The sequence below is a fragment of the Hevea brasiliensis genome, chromosome 9 (genome assembly GCF_030052815.1).
Source record: "Hevea brasiliensis isolate MT/VB/25A 57/8 chromosome 9, ASM3005281v1, whole genome shotgun sequence".
Taxonomy (NCBI): domain Eukaryota; kingdom Viridiplantae; phylum Streptophyta; class Magnoliopsida; order Malpighiales; family Euphorbiaceae; genus Hevea; species Hevea brasiliensis.
Genome location: NC_079501.1, coordinates 26,989,767 through 26,997,982, shown reverse-complemented (window position 1 = coordinate 26,997,982; position 8,216 = coordinate 26,989,767). Strand labels below are relative to the sequence as shown.

The following is an 8,216-nucleotide window of genomic DNA, read 5'->3' as shown; positions in this document are numbered from 1 at the left end:
TGAAATACCGTGAAAACAAGATTTGATTTAATGAAAACCAACTTTGAGATGCTTGAAAAAAGGTTTCAAAAATTTAAGAATTGATTTCCCTCAAAATTGCAATTCTCATGTGTTTGTCTAAATTAGGGATAAAACACATGCAAACAATATGGAAAATTCAATCTCTAGAATCACTTTAATTTTTATTGAATTTAGATTTAATCCCTCCAAATTTCATAAATAGCAAATTTCAATTTAAATCTTGGTAATCTAGTTTAATTAATTTAGTTAATTGTTTGATTTAGTTTAAATTCCTCAAATACAAATTTTAATTTCAAATTTTATTTTTAATATCTTTAAATTTTGTCATTCTAATTAGCTTATCCTTTTATTTCCAATTTAAGCACAATTCTCTGTGGGATCGATATCATTTTTTAAAACTATACTACTGTGACCCGTGCACTTGCGGATTACAACATTAAGTTTTTGGCGCCGTTGTCGGGGAATTGTTTGTTTTTAAGTTGGATTTTAATTGTTTAAAGCTGATTGGAATTTTTATTTTCTTTTATTTTCACTGTTGTTCCTTGTGTTTTTCAGGTACTTTTCTTGTTTATGAGACGATCGAAAAGCACAAGCGACACTGAATTGTTGTTTAACCCTGAAATTGAAAAATTCTGCCGAGCCAACAAAAAGGAATGCAAGAGAAGAAAGGAAGCAGAAAAGGAAGAACAACAAAGATTTGAGCAAGAGGAGATAATAGAAAATATGGAGAATCAAAATAGAGCTATTGGTGGAAACAATGGAGGAAATGAACAAAATAGACAAAATGAAGTTGTTAATCAAAATGATCCTCAGAGAAGATCCATGTTGGATTATGCTTTTCCTAGATGTGCAGATGTGAGAGATAATAGACCTATCATTGGAGCTAATCAATTTGAGTTAAAGACTTGTCTCATTCAAATGGTTCAGAATTCACAATTTGGAGGTAGTCCACTTGAAAATCCTCATTCTCATTTGAAGAAATTTTTGATGATATGTGGCACACAAAGGCAGCCTGGAGTTTTAGATGAAGTTATTCGGCTCACCTTATTTCCATTCTCTCTTCGGGATTCAGCATTGGAGTGGTATGACTCACTTCCACAAGCTACTATAGCTACTTGGGAGCAACTATCTCAAGCTTTTCTATCTCAATTTTTCCCACTTAGGAAGACCACTCATTTGAGGAATTTGATGGTAGCTTTTAAGCCAAGGGATGATGAAACTTTGTATGAATCTTGGATGAGATTTAAGGAGCTTGAAAGGCAATGTCCTCATCATGAAATACCCAAATGGATGATTGTTCAGAATTTCTACACCAGAGTTACTCCAGCCATAAGAAACACAATTGATTCACAAGCAGGAGGAGATTTCATGAGAATGACAAGTGAAGAATGCTATGATTTATCAGAGAAGATTGCTCATAATACCCATTTGTGGGGAAATCCTAGAGCACTTGAGCCAAAGAAGGCAAAGATTTATGAACTTGACTCAGTTAGCTACATGAATGCAAGATTTGATCAGTTAACTCAGCTTCTTAGTGATTTTTGCACAAAGGCAACAACCTCAACTCCTACAACTATGCAACAAGTTGCCTTCACAGATGGAACTCAAAGTTGTGGAGTTGATTACTCTTTTTATGGTGATGATTTTTTGCAAGAACAAGCTGCTTATGCAGGAGGTTATCAACAGAAACCTATGGGAAATTCTTACTCTAATGTGAACAACTCAACATGGAGACCACAAGTAACTTTTGCTCAACAAAGTCAAAGCTCAAATTATGCTCATAACCAGCAGTATATGCAGCAGAATAGACCTCAATTTCAGCCTCAATTTCAGCCCACAAGGCAACCACAACCTGGATATCAAGCAAGAGCACAATAATCCCTTCCACCTCATGAACCGAAGCCAACCTTGGAAAGCATGATGGAGAAATTTTTTGCTGAACAAAGCAAGATGAATAGCAAATTGGAGGAAGAAATGCAACACATGAGACAAACCATGGATCAATTACAAGTCCACAATCGCATGTTGGAGACTCATTGGCTCAACAAGCAAGCTCATCGGGAAGCAAATCCTATGGGAAACTACCTAGCCAACCACAAAACCCTCATGAACAATGTAAGGTTGTGACCTTGAGAAGTGGTAAGAAAGTTGGTCAAGAGAGTGAAAACAAGAGAGAAGAAAAAGAGAGCACAAAAGAAGAAAATTCAGTTGAGAGCAAGAAAAATGAAAAAGAAGAAGAAAGCAAAAGTGAGCAAGATGAGGGAGAGAAACCATACATCCCACCAGAGCCTTACAAGCCCACCCTTCCCTACCCTCAAAGATTCATCAAGCATAAGCTAGACAAATAATTTGGCAAATTCCTTGAAGTGCTAAAGAAGTTGTATATCAATGTGCCATTCACTGAAGCACTATCCCAAATGCCAAGTTATGCCAAGTTTTTGAAGTAGATTCTTACCAACAAGAGAAGGCTAGAAGATTATGACACCATCAACTTAGGAGAGCAATGTAGTGCTATAATTCATAAGAAGTTACCTCCCAAATTCAAAGATCCGGGTGTGTTTTCCATCCCTTGTCATATAGGTGATAATTGTGTGGCAAATGCCTTATGTGACCTTGGAGCTAGTGTCAGCCTAATGCCACTTTCAATATATGAGAAGTTGAATATGGGAGAGTTGAAGCCCACAAACATGTATCTTTCATTGGCTGACCGTTCAATTAAGTATCCAGAAGGCATTCTAGAAAATGTGCCTATCAAGGTTGGAAAATTCTACATTCCGGTGGACTTTGTCATTTTAGATATGGAAGAAGACACAAAAGTTTCTATCTTATTGGGAAGACCCTTTTTGGCAACAGCTGGTGCATTAATTGATGTAAAGGGTGAGAAATTGACACTTAGAGTGGGAGATGATCAAATGATATTCAACATTAATCCAGCCATGAAAAGGAAACATGAAGAAGTTGAGTCTTGTTTGCGAGTAGATATTATTGATGAGATTGTTCAAGAGCATTTCAGAAAAAGCTATCCACAAGACCCTCTTGAAAATTGCTTAGTCCATGGCGGGAGCATTGATGATGATAATCACAACATAGCTGCTTTTGCACAACACTTGGAAAGCTCTCCACCACATCCTGAAGCCAAAATTTTTCAGCTTGAAAAAGTGCAAAATTTGGAGATTAAACCACCATCATTAAAGGTAGAGGATGCCCCAAAGGTAGATCTTAAACCTCTTCCTTCCAACCTCAGGTATGCTTTTCTTGGACCAAATGGAACATATCCTGTTATAATTAATGCATCTTTGACTGATATTGAGAATGAAAATTTGTTGAGAGTTTTGAGAAAATATAGAAGAGTTTTGGGTTATGCAATTGATGATATAAAGGGAATTAGTCCAACAGTTTGTATGCATAGGATTTTCCTAGAGCCAAATAGTAAACCTTCTATTGAACACCAAAGAAGATTGAATCCTACAATGAAGGATGTTGTGAAAAAGGAAATCCTAAAATTACAAGCTGCTAGACACAAAAGACTTTTGCAACTTGATGAGGTAGAAGAATTGGGACTTGATGCTTATGAAAATGCTAGGATCTATAAAGAAAGAACTAAAAAATGGCATGATAAGCATATCAATAAAAAGGACTTTAAAGAAGGAGATTTGGTTCTCTTATTCAATTCAAGGTTAAAATTTTTTTCAGGAAAATTAAATCAAGGTGGTCCGGTCCATTTAAAGTTGTGAAAGTTTTACCTCATGGTGCTGTGGAAATTTTTGATGAAAAATCTGGTAATTTCAAAGTAAATGGGCAAAGGTTGAGGCATTATTCAGTTGGTGAGCCAATTGAGAAGATAGCAACCTGCTATCTCTCCCATTCTCCATAAAATCTTGATTGAGTATGGTCAAGCTAAAGACCTAAACTTAGCATTTTTATGCATAACTCACAATTTTTCATTGATTCTTTATTTTTTTCATATATATATTTGTTTTAGATTTTTCTATACTCCTTATTCAGAGTTTAACATTGTTCTAATTTCCTTGTGCAGATGGGATGCAATGCATTGCAAGCAAATGAGCATAAAAAATTTTTATTTTAGTTTTAGCTTTAAATTTTTAGCTTTAAATTTTAGTTTTAAATTTGTTCACTTATAATTTTCATCTTTCTATTGTTGAGTATTTGCTGGTGCATATTGCTGGATTCATTGCCCTTTTTGTTTATTTTAAGAGAAAATTTTTCCAAACCTTGTCATCTTGGTTTAACAAAAAAATTATTTGAATATGGATGTGTGAATTGGTGCTTTGAAAAATTATTTTGTATGAGTATTTGATGAAAATAACAGGTTGAACAATTAGAATTCATGTTATGAAGGTTTAATCATTTGAAATATAATTTGTTTTAATTTTTTAGGTACTCTCTAATTCTGTCAAAATTGGGCAGCAGATTTCATAACCTGCGACATAACCGGTTTTGCTTGTGTCGTCGCTTGTGTTCACTGGCAGCATTTTGGGCAGATTATTTCACAACCTGTAACATAACCGGTTTGCTTTTGTCGTCGCTTGTGTTCACTGAGCGCATTTTGGGCAGATTATTTCACAACCCACGACATAACCGGTTTTGCTTGTGTCGTCGCTTATGTTCACTGGGCACATTTTGGGCAGATTATTTCACAACTTCTGGCATAACCCCCATCCTTGTGTTCTAACTTGTGTCGTTTGTTTGTTTTGCAGGATAAGAACTCACTTCATCAAAATGGGCCAGCAACTACCCCAAGCCCAAGCCCAAAAGCCCACTAACCCATTTTGATATATAAAAAAAAAAAAACAAACCCAAAGCCCAAAACCCAAAACCCATAGCCTAAGCCTAAAACCCATAACCCATAGCCCAAGCCTAAAAACCCAAACCCAAAGCCCATAACCCGATAACCCCATTCCCTCCTTCTTCCTCTCAGCTTAGCCCCGACACAACACCCCCTCTTCGCCGTAACCCTCCTCTTCGCTGTCACTTGCACCACCCACCATCTAAACCATTCCCATTCTTCTTCTTTTTTAGTCCCTCCTCTCCATTTTGCCATGCCCGATTCCCCACTCTCCTTCGAAAACTCCCTTCCCCATTCCTCCCACCCTACGCTGCAGCCCCAAACCACTCCACCCATGAATGCCGACTTACCGGCAGCCCTTTCTGGTGACGCCCCCATTGCTTCATACAAGAAGAAAAAGGCGAAGAGCATTAAGCAGCACAAAACAATGAGCGGTGCCAAGAGGAAGAAACTCAAACAGCCCACACAGCCCCACCCAGTCCCGCCACCAACTTCTGCCGCACCTGATGTCTGCCGTGGAATCCCAAAATCGGCGGTCAAGCGCCCAGGAACATCAAAAGGTAACTTCGCAATTCCTTCTTCTTTGCCTACTGCTAGACAATGGGTGTTGCCTACTGCTGAAATGAAAAGAAATAAGACAAGAGTCAAAGCTCGAAAAATGGTTTAAACTCGGTATTTGGATGTGTTTACACTTAAATCTTTGAAAATATATGATGAAATGCAGACTCTGTTGGATGCTTTAGGTTAGGTGCGATTTTCCCATAAGCAGGAACTGGTTTACCCCATTCTTGTGCAGGAATTTATGGCCTCCCTGTCCACTAGTAAGCATAAAAATGACTTGGATAATGACTTGACAATCAATTTTAGATGCCTTGGTCAAGATAGGGTGCTGTCTATGGATGATTTTCACCATATATTCGGCTTTCCAACTGATGGTTTGGTCAAAATGCCTACTAGCCAAAGGGATTATAATGGGTATGAATTTTGGCAGCAAATAGCACCCTCAGCAGGTGTTTTCAAACCGGGGCACAGTAAGGCTTCTAAAATTGAGAGTCATTCCTTGAGATTGCTTCAAAGATTAATTGCAAATACAATTTTAGGAAGAGGAACTAGTGTTGGCACAATGTCTCAATATGACTTATTCTTTTTGTGGTGTGCAAAAACTGGTAAAAAAGCTTCCCCTGGTTATTATTTTTGCCGTCATGTGATCCGCCAAACTACTAGGGGTACTGGTAACATTGTATTTGAAGGTTTGGTCACACCCATTGCACATTATTTTGGTTTTAATCCTCAAGTTCACAAGTGTGCTGCTGTTCCAACTGGTTTGCTTTTTTTGGATGGACCTCATTTGGCCAACCAAAAATTTTGTATCAAAAATGAGGCTACACAGTTTTATGAGATTCCTGCACCAACAGCAACACCACTTGGCTCTCCTACTGCAATTAGCTCCTCCTCAGCATCTGAGAAACCATCTGAGCAGCCTTTTACACAACCTCCAAGCCAGGCTCCACCAACAGCACAACCTGCTTCATCAACAGCTTCTGGACCATCCATGGCAACCCTTCTGACATTCATGGAGAATCTCAGTGATGAGATCTACTCTTTTCGGTAAATGACGGATGTCTCTTTTCAAACATTAAGGGATTTAGTTGATATATATTTGGATAGAAGTGCTGAAATGCAAGACGAGTTGAAAGTCATGTGAGCTAAGCTAGAGCAGATCGAAAGTAACCAGGCACTCATTTTGAGCATCATTTCTCCACAGCAACCACCAAAAGCACCACCACCTCCACACGATGGCAAGGGCAAAGAAGCTCTCATAAATGACTGACCAGCTTTTATTTTCAGTTTACATTTCATGTTTTTTATTTTTAGTTGCTTAAATTAATTAGTGTTTTGAACTTGTTTAGTTAATATTTTGCTTGTGTTGTTTTTCTTTTACTTGAACCATTTACTTATTCAGTATTTTTTTTTTGAGTTCCTCATAAAGTACATTTTTCTTTTGAATCTTTAGTACTTTGCTCACTTGCTTTGATTTGCTACTTCGGATTTATACTTGATGGCTATATTTTTGAGCTTAACCTCTCTATTTCAACTTTTTGAGTTTAATTGATTTAATGGATTCCATTGCATTGTTTCTTTTGCAATGAGTGCAGCAGCTGTCCAAATTTTATTAAATTGGCTGCACTTCAATGAGATAACAATTCTCATCTCAGCTTGTGTCACTTTCAACACAAGTTGTGGTATCGCTTATGCAACAGGGTAATAATTCTTTAAGCACATATGAGCCACCCATTTTCTGCACATATAGCCAAATTATCCCATTCCTTGCAATCTTTTAACATTGAGGACAATGTTCATTCTGAGTATGGGGGAGAGGGTAAATTTTTTTGCAAAAATTACTTTTTCCTTTTTCATTTGCATATAGTGACATACTCATTCATTACTTCATACTTGTACATATTCACATATATACACCTGCATATAGCTTCATATACTTAGTTACATATAGGTTGACTATACATTTACACTCATGCATTTCATTTATTCATTTAAAATTTTTGGATTTTTAAACCAGTCTTTGAATTCCATAAGCCACTTATTCAAGCAATCCAACTTGCCTTTAGATGGTTAGTGGAATGAAAGTTCCAGCTGGGTACAAAGTCTTAAGCATTATTCTTTCTCTCACTTAATAGCTGAAAATTAATACATTCATCTAGGTATGCAGATTCTGATTAGTTATTTTGAGTTTTTAGTGTCTGAATAAGCCTTTAAGGAAGAAAATGGTCCTTGTCGTCTCACCATTCCTAGAATAAGCATCTTAGATCTTTCAAAGCGAAATTTTTAACTTGCATTTGATAAGAATATGATTTAGGCATTCCTTCATATTTTAAACCTCACGTTTAGCCTTAACCTACCTTAATTTCATTTCAACCCTTGCAAACCCCCTTGAACCTTAATTCCCTAATTTCTTTGGAACCCAAATCATTTACGTAGCCATAAAACCTAAACACTACCACCTATTTATGAGAATAATATTTTAGCAATTAAGTGCATAAAAAATAATAATAATAAAAAAATTTATTATAAAAAAAAAATGGAGGATTGAAACATCTTGAAAAGTGCTAGAGTAATTGTGAAAAGTTGATAAAAAAAAAAAAAGTCACCAAAATATCCCAAAGGTAATTTTGGGTGTGACATGAAATAGGGACGCATACAAAATAAAAAAAATACATTATAAATGTGACACTCCTTACCCGTGTACAGTATACCCGAGTAAGTAATGCCACACGGTGTACTGGCACACTCTAATATTCCTCAATTAATTTATACAATGCTTTTGCATATAATTTATGAAATACAATTTATTTAAACCATTTATCAAAAG

The 8,216-nt window shown here is 36.5% G+C and overlaps 1 non-coding gene across 1 annotated transcript; it reads right to left on the bottom strand.

The window, feature by feature from the left end:
• Positions 1-1,194: 1,194 nt before the first annotated feature.
• Positions 1,195-1,301, bottom strand: LOC131183658 (small nucleolar RNA R71). Its single transcript, XR_009151697.1, has one exon. It is a non-coding gene; the product is annotated as a small nucleolar RNA R71 (small nucleolar RNA).
• Between the last annotated feature and the right edge of the window lie 6,915 nt (positions 1,302-8,216).